Source organism: Homalodisca vitripennis, chromosome 1 (genome assembly GCF_021130785.1).
Source record: "Homalodisca vitripennis isolate AUS2020 chromosome 1, UT_GWSS_2.1, whole genome shotgun sequence".
Lineage (NCBI taxonomy): Eukaryota > Metazoa > Arthropoda > Insecta > Hemiptera > Cicadellidae > Homalodisca > Homalodisca vitripennis.
Genome location: NC_060207.1, coordinates 40321152 through 40344352, shown reverse-complemented (window position 1 = coordinate 40344352; position 23201 = coordinate 40321152). Strand labels below are relative to the sequence as shown.

The window sequence follows — 23201 nt, the reverse complement described above, 5'->3', positions numbered from 1 at the left end:
AATGGTTTTCCGTCAAACACTACACTTTATTTTCTTTCCTTAAATGTATATTTCAGTTGGGAAATAAACTGGTATATGAATAAAACTCCAGTTGAAGTATGTAGAATGAACGTGGTCAATGGTCTAAAAAGTATAACATTAGCATGGTATTAAATAAATAATGTACATAATACAGTAAAATTTAATGGTTTAACAATTACATTTTTAAGTACAATCATAAAATATTATTAATTTTAAAATAATATTTGTACAAAATCATATTAACTATATTCAATATGATACCCAATTTTAATTTATTTTAATGATTTTAAATGTACAACCGTATGTCAAAAAAGCAATTGTATTGAACTGTGTGTTGTATCCACTACGTATCTTGTTTAAAACTGACCTTTAGTTACTATCAACGTCCTCTTCCTCTAAATCAATTGTCTGCAGTGTGTTGTTGTTGCAGTCTCTGCCTTGACAATGAGCACACATTGCCGAACAAGCTAATCCTGACCTTATGCAATCACACGATCGGGCACACTCTTTCTTGCAATCACATGTAATGAAATTCAAGAGTTTATCAGGTGCCGGTGGCAAAGTCATAGATTGTGGTACAAGAACACCGTCTTTTTTCAAGCCAACCCCATGAACATGGATCCAGATCCTTCCCAACCCATTTCTGCACTTGATAGTAAACCCGCAAGGTGTGTAAGCTTGCGGCATCTGAAGTGGGTGGTAAAACAGACAAATCAAAGCTTGAAGTAATCTTCTGTCTAGCTATCAGTTTATTGAACATAAAGTACCTTAGTTCATTTAATGTTTTGCACTTTGTATCTCCGTATATCGCAAGAAAGTATTGTTCTCCACATGATGTTAACATGTCAGGCTCAGCAGTTGGATCTTTTGAAAATGTTTGACATTTTTTGAAGTTCCGCACTTTTTTCCAACACTTTCCATGGCACTTTCTTCTTCCTTTTCTAAACGTGGCGGATGTTTGTATCGCATCCAGAAAATGCGTGTGCAAACAGTATACAGTCTTTCATATTGCCTAAGTTACTACTAATTTCAGCTACTGGGTAAACTTTGTAGGAACCTTTACTGCCTTCTGGTTTGATGAAGAATAGTGTATCAGAACTTTTAACTCCATGCACAAGAAGTGCTAGAAGATCAGTGTCTGTACCAACCACAGCTGATTTCATACCTTTAGAACACTGCTGAAAGAGCTGTTGAAGCAATCAAAAAGTCAGCATCTGCTACAGCTTGTACAACTGAAAAGCCAGCTCGATCAAAATGTGATTTCAGTTCACTTATAAGTCGGCTTTTATTTGCAGCGTTACCAAGAAATTCAGCCTGAGTCACTGATGCTGTCATGTTTAAGTCGAAATGTATTGTTCTTGATTGAATTCGACATGCTCTTCTATCTTGCTCTTGGTTCTTTTGTGGTCGCTGGTCCCTCATAGCCATCAAAAACTACGGTTACACTTGAACCGTAATGGATGCGAATAAATTCAACATATCCTGAAATAATTTGTTCATATGTGGCAGGCTTAGGCCAAACAGCATGATAAAGCAAATTTCCTCCGTCCAATACATAAACATAGTCTTGAGGCCAAACTATGAAGGGTAGGTGTGCTCATTTCTATAACATCACAAAGTGCTGACTTAGCTGTTTTTCTCATCGCTGCTCCGTTTAAAGAGAGAAGGTGGCCTCGGAGCCAATTCAAAGGCCATGTAATCTTCATAGTCAAATGGAGATTTTAAAATACACGATATTCTAAGAAACAGTTGATTCGGATTCACTTCTATAACATCGTGACCTCTTACTTTGATAGTGGCATAAATAGCAGCAAGAGGAGTAACTTTACTTTTTCTTTTAAGTTTTACATCACCAAACGTTTGGCCAGTCATTTGAGTCATTGCAAGAAGACCTGTTTCTGTGGCGGTCTCCGGGTTTATTTTAGCGTCAGCAAACTGTTCCAGTCGACAAAGAAATTAAACCTCCATTTATGTCAACACTGAAAGGCGAATGTGACTTTAGCCAACAAAGTAGTTTGTCCAAATCTTTATCATCTCTTGATTGACGAGCATCGCGTAGCTCAACATGTTGTTCTGTAGTTCCAGAGTTTATATGACACAATTTTTCAAACGCATTCGTGACAACAGAACAGGCTGGACGCGCTAGGATAAATCTCGCTAAGTTACTGTCAGTGACGCCTCTTCCATGGATAAGTCCACCTGACACTTTCAAAGAACGCATGAGCTCCTGCTCAATCACCATATCTGTCCAGTTTCCACCCCAGAACCTTTCTGTCCTACGAACTGTAAAGAAACCTAAAGAAATGAATCTCTCGAGCTCGGTCTTTACTTAGAACCTGTGGTAAATCTTCCATTTCCTGGACATAGTGGTGTGCATATTTTGCATACTGGAGGTGACCTGAGGAATGGAAGTACGGAAGCATTGCTTTGATGCAAAGATATATGAAGCGTGAAGTCACCAGTACGTTTCCGATCTTATGTAAAGGCGCATTAGCGCAACTAATCTAAAAATATAGCACCCACAACTTTCCTGTGCGACTACGAGTTTCTTCTGCATCACATGTTTGGTTTAACGCTGTTTCTAGTCTTTGCAGTGATTTTGAAGCACTAACATCATCAATTTTAGTCTCATTTTGTGAGGAAGTCAGTGTGGAGTTTTTGAAGTACAAGCAAGTCCTCCTCTGGTACGTTGTCCACCATCTCAAGCAGAATAACTCCCAGCGCCAACTGTGTCAAAAAGTGAGCCCGTAGAGCTCTAGCATAAGCATGCCCTGTTATCATATGTGGGATTGAAGATTTCGCATAAATTTCCATCCAAATCTCTTCAAGACCGCTCCCACTCATTATGTAGCCTACGGCTCCCAAAAATGACATTAAAAGGTGAAAACCACCTAATCTGATTATGACATTGTCAAGAGTTGAGTCTGTAGTTGAAGCAATGATTTCGACAGCTTTTGCATACAGAGGCTGGTCAAATGTCACAAAACAACTTTTTTGACCATTTCTTTCTACATTGTTCAGCTGCAAATTGCAGTGCCGTATAGATCGTGCTAAAGTTGCTTGGATCAAGGTTGATAAAAGGAACCGGTTCTATGCTGCTTTTCACTCCACATCCAGATCCCAGAAACGCTCCTTGCATATAACCATTCAAAGACGGCCTAGGAGACAGACTTTTCCAAGAGCCCACCATCCATAAAACATCGATGGATGCACTAAGATTTTCATTTTTGGGGTCAGATGGAGAACATATTTCTTTTATAACTTTTCTTTTCAGATCTGATGTTGCAGGTTTTTTTATACCAAGAAAATCTGAATGGAGCCCTTTTTAGCTATTTCTGCAGCTGTTGGAACTGATAAGACTTCGTGTGACGTTGCTAGGCTTAGCAGTATTTTTGAGGAGTGGAACACTTAATACCTCCCATTGCATGAAAGGTATTTTTCCATCTAGTGTTCGGATGTTTACATCCGCGTTATCATATAGCTTTTTTGGGAACTTTCTTACCGTTTTTTGTACCATAAGAGAATACTCATAACGCTGTACTTCAGTATAGCTTGCTCCGAAACCAAGTCTATTCAAAATATCAACCAAAAGCCTTGAACCATAATGGTTATGAACATACATGCTCAAACCTATCAAAAGTGGTGATAAGAAAGAGCGTGGCCTGCATGCACTTATAATAGCATTGGCCTATCGCAGGCTTTTTTTTTTTAGTTCAGTATTTTCTTCATTGGTGCCCTTATGCTTAACTACAGTATTAAGAAATACTTAAAGGGACTTAGGTATTAAAGACATTAGAGTTTGTGAATCCACGCAATCAGGGTGCAATGTAGAATACTCACCAAGATTGTAAACGCAGCCGCGAATGTCTGATCTAATTACTTCAGCAGCAGCAGAAATTATCCTCAGTTGCTCTTCTTCGGGATTGGATTTTCTGTCTTCATACCACATATCATGTAAAATTCTATGTGTTGCCATTCGGAAGCTGATTATTGTACTGCGCCCAGGTATGTCAGTAATATTATATCTGAGCCATAATGGTCAATAAGTTTGTTCTTTAGATGTTTAGTAGTATATCCATCTTTTCAATCCAAAAAGGTGTCCATGATATCTGAAAGTTCTCCTAAACTGTACTGGCATTCGTCGTTTTCATTTAACCTATTACACAACTTTAAAAAGGCATCATGTTTGTAATCATTATCATCGGACTTCGTATTTTTTTTAACTTTAAAAAACTGAGTTTAAACAGTTTCCATGGTAAATGGCTTCAGCAGCAACTAGATCACCGGCTGCACGGACACGTGTGTCTACTTCTCTGCCCCAATCATCAACCACGAATGCAAGCAATGTTGAGAATTCTAGTCTGCACTGTCAATGTTTCAACGTGATGAGCTGAATTCCTATACTTTAAAGCCCGCTTTTTTATTTGCTTGGAAATCTATATGCTTAGCACAGAATAAACAATGAGTATAATATCGAAACCTTCTACTTCTGAAGATCTTGTTCTACTAGGTTGACGGTTCACTTGAAACTTCACTTCCAACATTTTTAGATATATACTTCTTAATGCTTGTAGGTCTGGTATAATTCTTTCGGCAAACATCATGAACTTTCAGGTCTGTAACTGTACTAAACTTGTCATGTAAGCCATCTCCGCGTTTTTCACTTGCACTTTTTAGTCCTTCTACACCTTTCTCAGTTACGCTAACAATGTTCAGTGTGTTTTTAGAATCACAACCAGCACCAAAGCCATGGGCACACAAAAAACAATCTATTTCCCATATTTAATGCAAAAAATACAAACCAATCTGAAAGTTACACTAACATCACTTCAAAAGACACGCACGCACAAAACGTGAAATATTAACAAAACGCACGCACTGGGTGTAAACAGAACGGGCACTCCGCCTCAACTTACAGTGCTGTTGTAAACATGTTCAAGAACGCATGCGCGACACGCCGTTCACGTTGAATCCTGTCAGCGATGACCTGTGCCTCTGCCGCACCGCGACCGCTGTCATCGCACCGTGCCGGCGCGGCGCGGCGGGCGTTCCGGCTTCGCTATTAGTAAACACTCACGATTGTCTATAAGTTGTGTATACTTTATTAACATGTAATAGAGCTTTTACAACTTTGTTACATCAAGAAATAACACCTAGAATATAGCATTATAACACAATTCTAGCTAAAAAGAAATGTAAAACAATTAAATAAATTAATTATTAATGCTTAACGGTTACAGTTATCACATTTTTATCACATGACCTTTATTTAATGGCCACATTTTACTGAATCTAAATCAGTTTTTTATATTTCTGTATATCTTACCGTTCTAAAGCAGTAAGAGTTTAAGTAATATTCGCCCCCCCCTCCTCCCCTTATTTTCGTTATACCGGAAGAAGCACACAGGGGACGGTAGGGGACTTTTAGTATATGGTCAAGGATATCATAAAGAACATCTGTGCCAAAATTTCAGCTTCATACCTCGCATTTCCGGGTTTGCATGATTTTTTACCTAGATTGACTGGGCTATTACGTCCGAGAAACTCGCAGATAATATAAGGACCGGTTCTAGTCAACGGCTATAGAACAGATATCGCGGGCCACTGATATCAGCATCTGTTATCTGATATCACGGACAGATAATTGTGGTGTGCGGTCGTTGTTACTATTTAATTTCTTTTTAAAGTTATACTTTAGAAAGAGAATATGTTCGGTTATAGTTAATAATTATTTACGTAAAAACGTGAAGTAGATAATGGAAAATGGTGATGATATCGTTCCATTGAAGAGAGTGACCAAATTGAGTTCACTACGGAACAACAGTCTGAGTCTTTTGTTCATTTTCATTTAGCATTACATTATAATCTCTTTTTAGCGCTGGTAAAGTAAAACTATTACAAGCTTGTACTCCAAACTCTGGACTAGAATCCCCCCCCCCACTGTTCAAATCGTATACAAGTCACTCTCGTGTTGCAGTACACCAATGTCTGTTTAAAAAAAAAGCAAAATGTCAATTAATTTATGTAAATGACAAAAAATTTAGAGTTGAAATAATTATTTACAACTAAAAATGTGTTCACGTCTACAACTGGTAGTGGGATTTTTAGTCACAGAAATCATGGAAACACAAGCACTTACTTCGCAGATACACATTGTAGTAGCCATATCAAAGGGAAAATTTGGTATTCTCGTCACTTGCTTTTAATTACGATCTGGAGATCGTACTTAAATAAACAATCGGGAGAAGATCGTCATTATAAGGCACACAAGTAGTTCACTTGTTCTCACAGCCCCCAGAGGAACAGCCCCTACCTAAACCATCATGTATGTAAAACCAAATCGTCTTAAGAGATCAGCCTGACAGCATTTTGGCACACATGATAAACCCCTCTAATAATGCCAGAGGGTATACAGTCTGTTTAGGAACTCTCCGAAAATATTTAGGATGTTTTTTCTTTATGTCTTCGTTTAACAATCTCAAGTCAAGATAAAGATTAGTATTATATTATCATATCACATTTCAAAGCTTATATTATTAGTACAATTAACAAGTTAATAATTAAAAAAAACTCTGTCTGTAAATAATGCAGATATGAGTTTTTATAGTTTTAATACACGGTTAAGTAACGTACACATGTAAACAATAATAATTTTCCGTCCAAGCTATGTGCAAATATTGTACAAACAATATTAAACAATATTGTACTTTATATATATATATAAAGGCTCAAAAATTCTAACTAAAATTTCAACAAACCTTTTGACTGTGAACTTTGTGTAAGCCTCGCTGCAAAACGAGTAATTTATTAATAAACTCTAAACAATTCTTTAGTTGTAAAAAAACAAACTATCCGATAAGTGGTCCCAAAACTGTCCAAAAGACTATATTAGTCAAACAGTAAATCCATTGCATATTAGAATGAACAAAAACGTAGCGATATAAACCATAACATTAAACCCAATCCTATTTGGACCCTGAAATGGAGCATAGCCAAAAATTCGATGAATGCCTTTCTTCAGAATTATTAAACAAATTTTAAATCCAAATAAGCGTATAATTTAAAATTTAGAAATAGCTTATCATAGGGTTTTACAAAATAAACATCCTGATGTTGTAATTTGAGACATGGTTAGTTAAAGAGATTAAATTATTAATTTACAGTTTACATTTATTAATTTACACTATTAATGTGCACGATTATTTAAGTAATTAATACTCCTTGAACAATACAAAATCATTTACTTTTTGTGATTAAAAATTAGTTTATTAACGTATGATGTTGGTTTTGTTTAATATTTTAAAATACACTTTAACACTTTTGAAAATGACTTATTTAGGTGAAATTAGAGAATTGTTATTCTTAATTTCTTTGGAAAATATATTCGGACTGTCATAGAAAATGTATGAAGCACTATTGAACTAGAAATATTTTCCAAGTTTCACTTCTACCTGCAACTGTTCAACAATTACGGGAGGGAGAGAGAATTTTCGGTCATTCTGTATATGATTATAACTGCAAATTCCATTCACAACTGATTATTAACAGAATGTTTATAGACAGAAATAAAGAACACAGCATAGTGGAGTTAATGGAAATAATAGGAGCTGGAACAGAGTAAATAGTCTTCCAGAAAATAGTTAGCACTTTCTAAAACTTGATTGGATTTTAGACTTCTGGTCACGTCTGACCATTCTAGAAACGTTCCTTTATACGAGGGACCTCTCGTAATTGTTCTGGTACAGCGATCCAGTTCCACATTACCTCTTCATAGGTCAGAGACGACTTCATCGTCATTCTGAACCCAGAGCACTTAAATTGCCTATTATCAGTAAGTTTCCACTTTTAATGAGTGATAACAACTCAGACTACATATATTTGTTTAATCCTTTCAATGTAACTGTTAAATGTCCATACCCATAAAAATGTTAAAATTTATTCGTACATACACGTTTGTTGGTTAATAAGCACTTTTAATTCAAATATTATTTTTGAACTTCAGTCTTTGTTCGACCTTGCTGGAAAAAAATTAAATATATTGTCATGTTGTCTGAATGTTTTTGTGGTAAAAATGATATACAAAATATATTTCAAAACACAAAATAAATTTTATTAATAGTAACCACGACTAGAGTATAATATTTGTGATTGTGAACTACTTATCCTTATACTTTAGTTGCACGTTGGTTAACAACTACCGTCAAATTAAACGGGTGGGGAAATAGTCATAACAAATAAAGATTATAATTAAAAATTGAAACAGTTTTGTTCACATGCATACTAAAGTTAGTACCATTTTACCATTTCATAACATAAGGGAGGAAGGAGCATACTCAGAATATATGAACCTCTAGGAGAGAGATGTATCAGCTTTGTTTTTTGTTCAAACAACTTGTGTGTTATTAGAACTTCATGGCGGGTTTTATTAAAACTTCACAAAATATATCACATTGCCAAATAACAAAATTGATACACTAAATGTCCTGTAAAAATACGTATAGAAATAAGGATATTTTATGTACTGAAAAAATGTACTATTGAACACAATTTAACTTTAAAGTCTTATTAATACAAAACAATTTTCCAAGCTTTTTTATAAATATTTATTTTAATTTCAATATAGTTTTACTAATATTTAGATTTCAACACAATTAATTCAAAGTCTGTAGTTTAAATACATTTTTTTGCAACCTTAACTATTACATATGTTAAAAGTTGTTCAAAGATACAAGTTTAATTTTCACTAACGACATTCCCTATAATTTGTATTTTAACAAAATGTATTAATTTGAAAAACAACCGCTCAAAAAGGATATGTTAATGATAATGATAGACCCAGAATTAAATATTCTGGAGAAGTATAACCAACGACAATAAAAAACAAATTGCTGACCTATTTGTACAAAATGACATGCAAAATAGTATCAAAACAATAAATACTATACAGTATTTCCTTGCGTGCACTAGTGTTATAATGTTCTGTTAATTCTTATATTTGTATTTTGTACCAGTTATCTATATGTTGACTGATCGTAAGTAAATTTGTTTAAAAATCACTGATTATCTCATTTTCAACATGCAGTGTGTATTGAACTCATAACTTTTAAACTGACTTTGGTTCAACATACAAAACAATACACTGATAAACTATTTATAAGTTTAAACATTGAGGAAACCTATTTTATAATATCCAAAACATTATAGTTAATGAATAGAATACCTGAACTGAAAGAAACGTAAAGATACAATACACGATCTGCAAATTGAACTTAATAACTGATGTGTAAACAAAGCTACTCAGCCATAACGTTTGCTTTTTTGTCTTCTGTGAAGCCTTTTTCTCCGATAAATATTGCACATCGTTATTATCAAGGACTGTAATACAATGTGTACAATTGAGGCTACAATTGGCAACCCTTATGCTATCGTAAAACACTATCAACATTTTGTACGTATATATATAATCTCTTAGAGCAGTTTCAAAAGAAAACTACAATTGTTGAATGTACAATATTTCGTTGTATAAAAACTTTGTCAAGTACACTTGTAAAACATACTTTTTATTTTTTATTTTATTTTTTATATTACCAATATATATTAACAAGGATCAAGGATTGCATACATAATATCTGTCAAAGCATACGTTTTAATGTTTATTTTTGCTAAAAGTTTTAATTTTTTATCTAGGTAATGTTTTACTCTGCGTTTAACAGCGGCCGCAGGAAAGGTTGAAATAAGTGTTGTAACTATCTACGTAGTTTACTCCATGTTTTCACAATTTAAATGTTATCAAATTGGAAATAGTGGTTAAGTTACTAAAAACGTATGGTAGTGCTGTCATAAATCATTGTTTACACAGAACAGGTAATTACATTTAACAGTCTTTTTCAATTAATATTTTGCAACTCTAGAGACAAAGATATGATTTTTTGCAACATTATAGACCAGTGGGACGTAGCCCAGAAGGATAGAAGAATAGGCCTGTATTCATATCAGGGACTCTAAGAATGTTTAAAACCTCCTAAAGCATGCTAACATACAATACAATACAAAATATCACAAATTTAACCTTGGTGATTGAAAACAACACCATAAAGTTTCTTTTTGAAATAAATTAAGTGTTGTAATCATAAACATCCGGTTTATTTTTTCTTCAGATATTCGTAACATTTAATAATGTTATAAATTATTTGAATAAATTTGCTGGAAAATTAACTTATATATATATATATATATATATATATATATGTGACAGGAACGGCCAAATACAAAAATAATTGAATCGGAAAAAGTAAGCGCTCTGTGGTGTAATGGTAGCACATTCACCCGGCAAGTGAGAGATCCGGGTTCGACTCCCGGCGGAGCAACTACTTTTTGTGATTCAATGTTTATTGAAATTAAATAAGGCTATTGCAATTTATACAGTTTAATGTAAATAAAATTCGTTTGACAGGTATTTGGTCTTCCGATCATATGTTAGTTTGCTTATTTAAACGCATATGTGACAGGTACGGCCAAATACAAAAATAATTGAATCGGAAAAAGTAAGCGCTCTGTGGTGTAATGGTAGCACATTCACCCGGCAAGTGAGAGATCCGGGTTCGACTCCCGGCGGAGCAACTACTTTTTGTGATTCAATGTTTATTGAAATTAAATAAGGCTATTGCAATTTATACAGTTTAATGTAAATAAAAGTCGTTTGACAGGTATTTGGTCTTCCGATCATATGTTAGTTTGCTTATTTAAACGCATATGTGACAGGTACGGCCAAATACAAAAATAATTGAATCGGAAAAAGTAAGCGCTCTGTGGTGTAATGGTAGCACATTCACCCGGTAAGTGAGAGATCCGGGTTCGACTCCCGGCGGAGCAACTAATTTTTGTGATTCAATGTTTATTGAAATTATATATATATATATATATATATATATATATATATATATTTAAATATATATATATATAAAACTCTAATTAATGTTCAGTTATATCTCCCTCCACAATTGCTTTTAAAGGAAACCAACGGTGGTTTCCTGAAGTAAACATAATACTAGTTGTGAGCATAAATGTATTACATACTATAATTTAAGGTGGACTCTCACGCAAGGTTTACCATAGACCAGTGACTCTCATAAGTTCACATCTTGTTATGATCTAAAACAGTTTACAAGGAGGAAGAAAGCTAATTGAAAGTAGTTTAGTTTTACTTCCATCTGAATAAACATGAAAATAAAGATGGTGGGTAAAATTACGGATTCTATTTTGTGCGTTCCATTGGATGCTTGTTGGTAGTCAGTCACATTCCTCGGTAATGGTGTAGCAGTATGTATTATTTGTAGAGGTACTTTGAAAGCCCTCATATACGACAATTGGGGCTTTCTTATAATGTGCACGAAGTTTGAGCTTTTGAATTTCTTGAGTTATTTTCATTAAGATCCAGAACGAATATATATGTGGGGTTTTAGAGTTATAAGGCAGGACTTGTATAATAATTGACAAATCAAGTAATACTTGGCAGAATAAATATTTTCATGTATTATGGAGTTTAACTACATAGAATTTACAAGATATAATTCACAATATGGGTGCATCGGTTAATAGGTGCACAATGAATGAGCGATTTATTTGGGTAAAATAAGCTTTCTTAACACTGTAGAATGTCCACGCTTAAATCATAATCACGTGAATTTCATTGCATGGTTGCTAATTTTTTATATATTTTTGAATACTTATTTTAGTATTACAACGTATACTTTTGTGATAAATATCTAACCACTGTTTAGAAAGTTTAGTTTATCTTAGGTTTATTAAATTTTGTTTTAAATTTAATCTTCATCTCTTGCATTCTATTTAATACAAAAAACAATTGGAAACATAACGTGACATTTGGGTCTTGTACCACAACAAAATGCCGAAGGCGGGTTTCTTTACCTCTTCCACTCCTGACCAACGCCTTCCTGTTCTCATTGTTGCAGACGACGCGCCGCGATGCCACAGGAACTTATTTTGACATTGATTTTCTCTTCAGTATTGCACTTTAACTTGTGCGTGTGTGACGTGTTCTTTGTGTCCTGGAATTATGTACATTGAAATCGCTTGGGTTCATTTCACCTATCTGAACTATAAGCTGTTGTTGTACCAGTCAGGTATTAATTTTTAGGTTTATTTATATCGTATTTTTACACATGAAGCAGAGGACAGATTTCAGTAATTCAAAACCCATATAATCAATTTAAAACATTTGTTCAAATATGCACAGTAAAATATTTGTGATAGTGAGATAACACCTTTACTACCTTTTGGCATTACGATAATAACTGTAGTCGTTAATAATTTCTTTTATTGAATACAAGTTTTGGCACAAAATGTTCATTTCGTTTTGTGGCTTAGTTATAACGAAGTTATGTTTAAACTATGTGTTTGGTTGGGTTTAACCAAAACTACCAAAGGTGAGAATAAATTTATTTTGCATATTTAAATATGTCCTTCGTGGAATTTATGAAATAAAAATCAAATTAACACATCCTGTGTAGTGTAATAGTTATTAATTTTATTAATTGAGAAGATTAGTATTGACTTTTAATTATGTACCAGTTTTTGGTGCAACTGGTGTAACTGTTAAAGGCATACAAATTCCAAATCTGGCTATAAATAATATATACTATAATACAATATCTGCCTTTAATATCTGGCTATACTATAAATAACTTAAGTGCTTTTGAGAATCATATAATTGAATCATTATTATAATTGCTAGGACGATAACTGGTTAAACTTTTACCCATGTAGATACATAACCCTGACTGTGTCTAACTATATGCTGCCAAGAAAATAGTTAAATGGAATGGTGTCTGTAGTGAATGTGCTAATTTATTGTAATGTTGGTTTGCAGTAAAGTCAACATAGGAATTTGCGGATTCTAAAATAATTTGATAAACAGATTGTACGAGCTAAAATTTTAAACAGGAAATGTCCATTTGGTAGTTAATCGTTATGGTCAAAACACGACGTCTCTGTTTGTCCCCACCTCCTCGTTAAAGCGAAAGTTTTGCCGTAATGGACCGGGAAACAGCTAGTGAAGTTTAAGTCGTAATTTTGTATGATAATAAAAACAAATAATAAGCAACATTAAGGGATTTTGTTGACAGTTTAATTACACATCTAGATAGCTAAAATTTATACGTGGAGATGGTATAACGTAAACGTTTTATAGTAGTGTATTCAATGTCGATAATAGTGTGTGTTTCCTACAATGTACAATGTATTTTCGAATATCACAAAAACTTACTGATAGAGCTAGATGCGATTACATTTTCACTGTAGGACCAAAGGAGATACAGCATACATACACAGCGTTTAAAAAATTAGACGTGGAAAAGGTGTCGTTTAACCTTCAACCTAGTGACATGTACACACGTGAGTTAAGAAAAAATGTTTTCTCTCCTATTTAATTTACTATAGTATTTTTTCTTACAAACCAATATAATATATTTTGTTTACATTGGTGTCTGTATGTTTTTATTTTTAGATGAAGCTAAAGTGCTACAGTCCACAACCTTAGGTAGCCTCAGTAATGGCTGTACCGGCAATAATTGAAATCTTTTAATTAATATTCAACAATGGGAATAATTTAAAATGACAGGCGTCACAGAATAGAAATTGGAAGTACTAAAGCCTCACGGAATAGCAGCTGGAAGTACTAAAGCCTTACGGTATATCATTTTGAAGTAATAAAGCCTTACGGTATAGCAGTTGGGAGTACTAAAGCCTCACTGTATAGCAGTTGGGAGTACTAAAGCCTCACTGTATAGCAGTTGGAAGTACTAAAGCCTCACTGTATAGCAGTTGGAAGTACTAAAGCCTTACGGTATATCTTTTTGAAGTAATAAAGCCTCACTGTATAGCAGTTGGAATACTAAAGCCTTACGGTATATCTTTTTGAAGTAATAAAGCCTTACGGTATAGCAGTTGGGAGTACTAAAGTCTCACGGTATAGCAGCAGTTGGGAGTACTAAAGCCTCACGGTATAGCAGTTGGGAGTACTAAAGCCTCACTGTATAGCAGTTGGAAGTACTAAAGCCTTACGGTATATCTTTTTGAAGTAATAAAGCCTTACGGTATAGCAGTTGGGAGTACTAAAGCCTCACGGTATAGCAGTTGGGAGTACTAAAGCCTCACCGTATAGCAGTTGGGAGTATTAAAGCCTCACGGTATAGCAGTTGGAAGTAATGAAGCCTCACGGTATGCTGTGAATACATCGGCTCTACGATAATATTCTTTTGTCAGGGTCCCATTGAGGATTTGTCAGTAGCTTTATCTCTCATATATTCATATCGATATACTAAAATGATAACTCTAGAATATTGCAATAAAGTGTGAATTCGTGAAACTAGTGTTTAAATACGAGTACTAAACAAATTTGACCAATTAAGCATTATTGCATTGTCTCAAAAGCCAATTACCAAAGCTTATTTTTTATATTTTTTGAGTGGCTGAAAACTTTTATCTCTGTATATCTGTCCGCAAGATATATTGAAACAAGCAGAATAAATACATTTTTAAACAAACTAAATACAACCATTTGAAAATTTAACATGTGACTTATGTTTCTTAGCTATCCCAACACACACGTGTATAATCTTTGAGAGACTTCGTGTGTAAAATGGAATAAAAATAAAAGCGAGCAGCCTGATGAAACCCAACCTAATGAACAAAAACGTGAATGTATTACGAGGTGGTATATCTCTAGAAACATATCATCTGTAGACGTTATAATTTGCATGAAACTTAAACGTTCCTTGGACAAGAATGAGTTCCATGATGGCGTATGTCCAACGAAGAACTTGGCTGAGCGTTATTAAACATATCACTCAGTAGGCTGACATAATTTCCTATTGCCTGTCGTGGGAATATTAAATGTCTTCTCTCTAAAGTACCTGCCTGTCTGCCTGTAGAATGACATAGCTAGGCTACAGACTTTAAATATTGCATTCAACTTAGCGAAGCTTGTTACACGATACGTAGATTAGCGTACTCCAACTTTCTTTTAAATTTTGGCTTGCTTGGCTATATAAATTAAAGAATTAATATTATATTTTTATAATTAAGTTTGATATAAGATTACGTTATAAATATAGGTAGACTCAAATATAATAGTAATACATATTGATGGGCAAATTTCAGCCAAATATAGGTAAAAATATTACCTTCGGGAAATGTGTACATTCAATTGTATGACACAAATTTAAATTGTTTTAAAATGTATTAAAATTATTCTTAAAACAAATAGATCTATTAAGTAGAAAACAATGTAATAGCGCATTCAGTAACTATTTTTATTTTATATCGAGCATAATTATTCAACATTATATTATTACAGATCGTAAAAATAATTATATGATATGTGTCTTTACAATAGGACGGTTTAGGACTATATTAACACTTTCTTTATTCAACCTGGGGATCTACGGAAAAGTAATTAAATAATACAGCGATAGCCAGTCTTTCTAATTTGTACGTTAAACTTTAAAGTAGGAAGTCATTGCAATCCCTTATCTGCACACCGAAACTAAAAGGCTATCTTCTCAATGAGACCACTCTCTTGTAAGAACTCTTACACTTTCTCCAGCATTTATAATTAACATCCTTATCTGGAAACGAGATAGTGGTTAACGGTTATTAAACCCTGGTTACGGAGAAACTGTTCAACTTCTATATTATCCCAACACGATCCTGGACTGATATTATTATAACAGGTTCAGAAAAACAAATGATGGCTCTCTTAAAAGTTTTAAGAGTCATACTAGGATACCTGAGGCAAAATATTGGAAAATCCGTTACATTTGTAACTTAACCTTTTTCACTACCTCAGATACAAATAGATAGTTTTACAAGTTCCACAAGCTCGGGTTAGTGAGCGTATAAAAGGTGAAATATGTTTATACTGAGATCAGTGGAGTCCTCATCTCATACCCACTCTTGCATCATGAATGTTCTCAGTCTCTAATAGGGGTGTCACAGTAAACATTTAATTAGTAACGAAAAGACACACATCAGAGATCAGAGTTATCGTTAGGATTAAACTCTGCACGCCATAGTATATCGGTGACTTCCATATAGGACTTCAGGGAAGGACTTAACTTTACAGAATAATACAAACCTTTTATTTATTGAAGGCGTTTATATATATATATATATATATATATATATATATATATATATATATATATATATATATAAATTCTTAAATGCAACAGAAAGTATACCCTGCTTTCCACAATTATGTTTGTTTAAAAAGCGAATTTGAAGATACAATGTTTTACAATCCATAGAGTATCATATGAATTTAAAACGTCATCCCCAACTATAACAGTTTTCTTATAAAGGTGCTCTCAGAATTCATCATGGTCACACACTAGTTTTGATAGTATTACGTTTAACAAGAATACATTTTATATATCTTGTCCTTTATCCAGTGGTTCACAGGCGATCCTGGGTGAGAAATTTCTTTTCTTGTGCCAGTGACGGATTAGCCACCTATAATTTCAAGTCCTAGATCTTATTCAATACCCCAGTCTCAGTATGGCTGGCCAGACACCAAGTTAAACATACAGCAAATCAGGGATATGTTCTAAGTGTCTGTATAGAAACTAGATGGTTCCTCCACTTACGGGTACCGGTATTAGGTTATATTTGAGCAGTGATCGTTACCACACACATTATTTGTGAAGGAGGAACGTTTTTTTAAAAGGGGAGGCCGATTTCCTTTTAAGCCTTATTCTGCCTCATGGCCTGCAGGTCTGTGTGAAGATCTTATCAAACAGAATAATGAGAAGAGTCGATACAGTACAAGATCAATGGTACTGACTGGTCACAGACATGACCTGAAGCTGCACTATCTCTAACTGAGATCCAAAGTTTTCGTTGGTATTTACAATACTCAGGTTTCTCTGGATAACGAATTCTTCCAGCTTCAATGCAATTTGAGGAATATACCGGCGTCGCCATGATCAGACATGATGGCGTTAGGAATAGATAAACTTTCCCAGCAAATTATCCAGAAGACTAGTCGATGTTCAGATTTTGTTTTTGACAAACTTTTCGAAGGTAACAAGATTGTTTGAAATGTTACCATTATTAAGTTTAGCGCAATATGTTGGTGTTTTACTTAACAATGAGAAATACTACTACTATTACCCTAAAGGAGGTGTTGGGAACCCAACATCTTCGTCATTGACCTTGTTCACCAACCTCACGACGCCGCCGCAATGTTATTAGGAATATACAAATTCACCGAAAACCCTGTCTGATCTTCTTCAAGCGTTATTGGAAATACACAGAATTTTGGAAATCCACTCTCGTTAATTTCAGTGAAGTTCAACACCGCGGTATTCGACTCTTATAGATATCCAAAATTAGCCCTAAGCATTAAGTCATTTAGCTGTAAGTTGTGGTTTTGTTTAGTTTAAGTACAAATTTAAATCTTTTACCTCCTAACAGAATGTATTTATTCAATTAAAATTGAAAGTGTTACGGAAATTTTTTATGATATGAGTACCTAGAAATTAGTTCAGACATATGAGCATTTGGATTTTATGATTAGTGTTATTTTATCACAACTGGTATAGCTTTTATAAGAATAGTTTAGTTATTTGTCTTGGAAAGAAATTTTGAAAAAAATTGAAATATTTGTATAACTACGGAAGTATTTATAAATTGTATTTGATAGTCAAATGTCACAAACACTTGTCCAACCAGAACAAGATTTAAAAAAAAATATAAAAGATGAGTTCTATATTAATAGTGTACATCAGTAAAAAAAGTAGCGAACAAATTGTTTGAAATTCATAAGAAGTACATTCTACCAGCTTATACTTATTGGAAAATAGTATTTAATTTGAAAACAAGCACTCCAATAATCATTTAATATTATTTTTCCTGTTCAAGGAACACATCATCAGATCCACATAACTGAAATAAAAGTGGTTAAAGTAATAATGCAAGCAATGTAGTACTTAAAAAAACAAGAAATTAAAAATACAAGTAGATAAGATTTTAAAGACCAGGAAGTATGTATACTGCATAAGTATTTATGCAGTATACATACTTTTGTATACATATATAAATATAAAATACTTATATACATACTTTACAGTATACATTTATATTTATTTATATTAAAGGCAGTAGTGAATTTTAGAAAGGCCCAGGTTCATTACTGACTAAATTATTTTGGGTCTTCTGTATAAAAATCGTTATGTAAGCATCGAGGACTTTTTTTATTTTAGATTTATTTTAATAATTTTACTTGTAAAAATCAGTGTCCAGTAACGGAAAAGATGTTTTTAGTAATTCGGAATCATAGGATAGTGTATTTGATAGAAATAAAAAAACGTTTATATAAAAGTAACAACAAAATATTATGTTAGGTTTTGTTTTGTATTATAAAGTGATAAAAAAGACAAATAAACAATATTTAATTTGTAAATTCCAATTACCAGCTTACAGTTTAGTGAATAACTATGAACAGGAAAGGGGGTTAAGCGTGTAGATTCCTAACTAGGAGTGATAGGGGATGTAATGTAGAGAACAAAGCAGTATCACTGCAGTGACAAACACATAAACTGTGTGACGTCATCACACGGTTGTAACTGTTGTTGCGTAAACACTCCAACTGAGTGACTGTCACACACAATAGTCAGCTACTGACTAACTGCTCAGGTGTTCTGCTCATGTTGAGTTTATAACGCAAAGAAACATTTTTCTGATGTAAATTTTAAAAAATTAACAAGTTAAAATTAAAAATTAAAAAAAATAAAATTACCTGAAATATAAAAGTATACAAAAGTGGAAGTTGGATAAAAAAGTAATGGGAAGAGAAGGCTAGTATCTTGTCATAACTAACTGCTCAGGTGTTCTGTTCATGTTGAGTTTCTAACGCAAAGAAATATTTTTCTGATGTAAATTTAAAAAAATTAAAAAATTAAAATTAAAAATTAAAAAAATTAAAATTACCTGAAATATAAAAGTACACAAAAGTGGAAGTTGGATAAAAAACTAATGGGAAAGGCAAGTATCTTGTCATATACAATATTAAAATGTTCAAGGTTTATCCAAATTTAACATGGAAATACGTGAATGTAATAACTGACTTAATACAGTACATATAGCCGTTGTGACCTTCATGAGTCACCTATTATGTGTACTGTCTGGTTTATGTGGTTATCTGGCAGAATCTTCTAAATAAAAAGTTCTTCTCAAATCCTCTAGTCACAGACCTGAAGCGACCTAATTTGGCACTAAGTGACATTTCATCATAACAATACAATGTTGAATTGTCTTTTTATCGTAGTACGAAAGTATTCGTTGTCTTTTCTGTTTATCTCTCGGAAAAGTTTATGCGTATACATTACTATTAAGGATATTTATAAGATAAGTTATATCTCAGAACGTTCTTAATATTTTAGTATCATTGACAGAGGCATATTCGTATATCTTAGCAACTTACTATAACGCCTTTATCCACCATGTGCCCAGAGCCAAATCTGTATATGTGCCATCGCATTTCCATACTTGGTAAATTAAATAAGATTTTTAAAAAAAATTTGTCGATAAATGTAACATGATGTTTGAGCATTGTTGGAATAGTGACATTTGAAAACAGTTGTTTGAAATAAAATCGTACATATACATTGTAAATGTGAAAGTTTGTGAGGATGTTTGGTTGTTTAATAATGTGTACCCCTATTGGATGGATTTGGATTTAACATTACTTAGATATATCATAGGGATGTATTTATATCAAAATACCTACCATTCACAAACACTTTTAAAAGTAATTTATAGAAAAGGTAAATGTTGTAGACGTAGGTAATATTTTTGACAGCTGATAGTATCACAGACACGCAGTCACTGATACAATGACTAAACTAAAACAAGGAAGTAGGATGATATAGCGATAAGCGATTGATAAGCAAGATCACATACTATACTAAATGCAATCAGATTTACAGATATTCATACCTATGGAAAACAATTGCGGAGAGTAAAAAAGACAGCGATTTATATTATATTCTATTTCAAATAATATTATTTCTTTATCGAAACTTACAAATATTCTATATAAAAATTATGGTTGCCTGTAAAGTCGGTTTTACGGGCGAAGATTTTACGTGACAACGTCTTTTTCTCGGTAGAATATTTATTGATATGAATATTATTAAATTGCACAATAGGAACAAGGAATTGAATGAAAATAAGAATTGCACAAATTTTAACTATAGAAATATATTTTGTTTACTAAAACATTGTACATAATTTGAAATTAATTAAAATTTGTTATTGTAAATGGTAAAGTTGAATTAAACATTTACTAAAATTGGAATTTGAAATTCTTGCTAAACACAGTTAAATTCTAACTCCGCGCGCGTGGTGATTGGTCGGTTTAGTTCGTTTGTTTGGTCGCACCGTTATGACAGGTTAGAGGTTATAATTTGTTATTTTAAATGTTTGACTAGCAATACGCGCTGTTTCTTCTCAATCGACTGAATTACGATTGATTGCAGAGTGATTTAAACTAAAAATTTACTTAACACTATCAACATTTGTCAATAGTATGACATAACCTATAAACTCAGTTTCTCAACTTTTGTGTCAATCTAACAATTAATCAATCAATCATTGTTTACGATAATGAAATATCAGTGTACAATTATTTACCTTTATTGTTGTAGTTGTTGTAAATGACGAATCTAAGCACTCCACATTTTCACGAATAAAAACATAGTTATCTGCTTTATCCCGTGCGGCGGACCCACAGTTATCTGCTTTATCCCGTGCGGATCCCGTGCGGCGGACCCACTGGACGGGCATCGTAACGTTACCGGGCGTTACACTTTTTCATGAGTGACTCCGAGCCGCAACCTAATTTAAGACGTTGTCACGTCAAAACAACTTAAGGAAAATTTGTATTGGAAACTCGAAACACAAACATGTTTACTGAGTTCTTTTGCGTATTGAATTTCCATGTAACCATATTGCGAAATTGTTCATAGGTCTCTGTATGTCGTTGATTAGGATAACAAAGTAAAACCAATGTTGAAGGAAATAGAATTAATTCGAACCAGAAGTGTCCCTACAAGCGCAAAATCTGAAATAAACTCGAGATTTCGCTTAAGCATAACAATGAATAGTATGTATATTAGAAGTCGCGTTTATTTTGCTGCTTGCTATTATGTTTATATTATGTTGCAGTTTAAAATAAGTAAAATAGTATTGTGTTAAACTATTAAATACTGTACAGTAATATAATAGTCCCATAAAATCGCAGGAGTCTACAAGAATCCTTCCCTAAATAATGTATTGTTATTCACAATTGAACTTTGAAGCCAACTTACAAAGTATCTTATGGAAACTAACCTAAGAAAATGGAAGAAATGTGCCATTACTGACGAAGTAACGGGAACATTGACTCGATACTGTCACCGCAAATTACATCTCTCCCCTTCAGCTTGTACGTAAACTTGTTGTTTAACATCGTGCTTCTGTGTAATAACACCATGAACTTTACTTTATAAACAGACATTTTTAAGCCTTAAAAAGTCTAAAATAATACTTAAAATTCAAGTTAATAATTAGAAAATTGAAGTAGTATATATTTCATAAACGTTTATTAAACATATTCATGAAGGGAATTCTTTCTAAATACGTATAAGATTTAAAACGTTAAGGAGAATATAGATGAGACTTTACGTTAATCCCTTTTTTGTGAAATGCGGTAGTTTTTTATATGACGAAGTGTGTAATTCCTTTGACTGTTTAGTTACACAAGAGATAACTCATACAATGATATAAATAGAAGAACTCAAAAAGTGATCTCCCGGGTAGGCATCTGTGCAGTGAGAGGCTCAGATAGCACAGATATTCAATATATGAACTGTAAGAATGAAATTTATGTGGCTCAGCACTAGCATCAAACCTCTATTTAATATTACATATAAAAGCTTTAGAAAACATAATTAAGAAATGCCATTTAGGTAATTAAAAAACAAAATTAATTCTAACCAGTTAAAATACCGGTGAGTATATATTTAAACTTATTTTGTAGTACATAATTGAGAGACAAAGTTTAAAAAATATTTATGAATACACTTGATGATCTGAAATTCATATCTAAATCAACATTTAATTGCTACTATTTATAAAAGAATTGTAATTTTACAATATTTGTAATTTAATCTGTTGAGAATAGCTTTTAATTAGCTATTGATATATATCCATCGCAGGATATGCCTAAGCATCCCTGAGTTATGATAGTTAGAATATGCACCTATTCTCGGCCCTTTACTCCATCTCACTGCACAAGATCTTAGCGTGAGGAATTCTTGTGGAACTAGCACTAGTACTAACATTGCCACAATATTAAAAGTAGAATTTTAAATTCGGTAGAACAAAAAGTTTTTGAATTATGAAAACTCCTTAAAACACAAAAAAGTTATAATTATAGTTAAACTATACGTATAACAGTTTTTTTAAAGTTCCACGCATCAATTTCTTGAGAATGTAGGTTATGTTTTAATATGACTACAATATGACTAAAATATGATATTCGAGAATACAACTATACCTCAATGTGCACCTACGAGGTGTCAAGAATATCTACTAAATTTTAATACAATTTTGATAATTATATCGAAATTCCTTTTTTGTCTTAAATTTATAGGATTGAAGCCAAAACGCTATAGACTTATCTTAAATCTTCTATCTATTTTAGAAAGTGTTCTGATTTTTGTGGACCTCCAAGGTAAAAACGAAAAACTTCCAAAATGTTTGGAAGCAATGGTAGAGGTTAACAGTTTCATAAATCAGTTTCAGTGCTAGATACATGTTGTGTTGATACTTCAGATGTTCTCCAGTAGGTGGTTTTTAAATTTAGAGATATACATTTTTACATTTATTGATAAATCTCAAGACAAAATTCAATACGCTACTTTCACTTTTCCAATAAATTAAAAAAGAAGTTTAGTTTAAACTACATATTAAAACAGCCATGTCTCATAAAATTGATAAAGGTTATAACAATAATTAGTTTATTATTTTTTTACTTAAACTATACACTAAAGAACTAACTGCTGATATATCTGTTAATAAGCTTAACTAATTAATTATTTCACCAAATGAAATAT

General features: G+C 32.9%; 1 protein-coding gene across 1 annotated transcript in view; it reads left to right on the top strand.

Moving 5' to 3' along the window:
• The window catches only part of LOC124360190 (arrestin domain-containing protein 3-like), a 397115-nt gene that overhangs the window by 169347 nt on the left and 204567 nt on the right, over positions 1-23201 (top strand). The window lies entirely within an intron of this gene.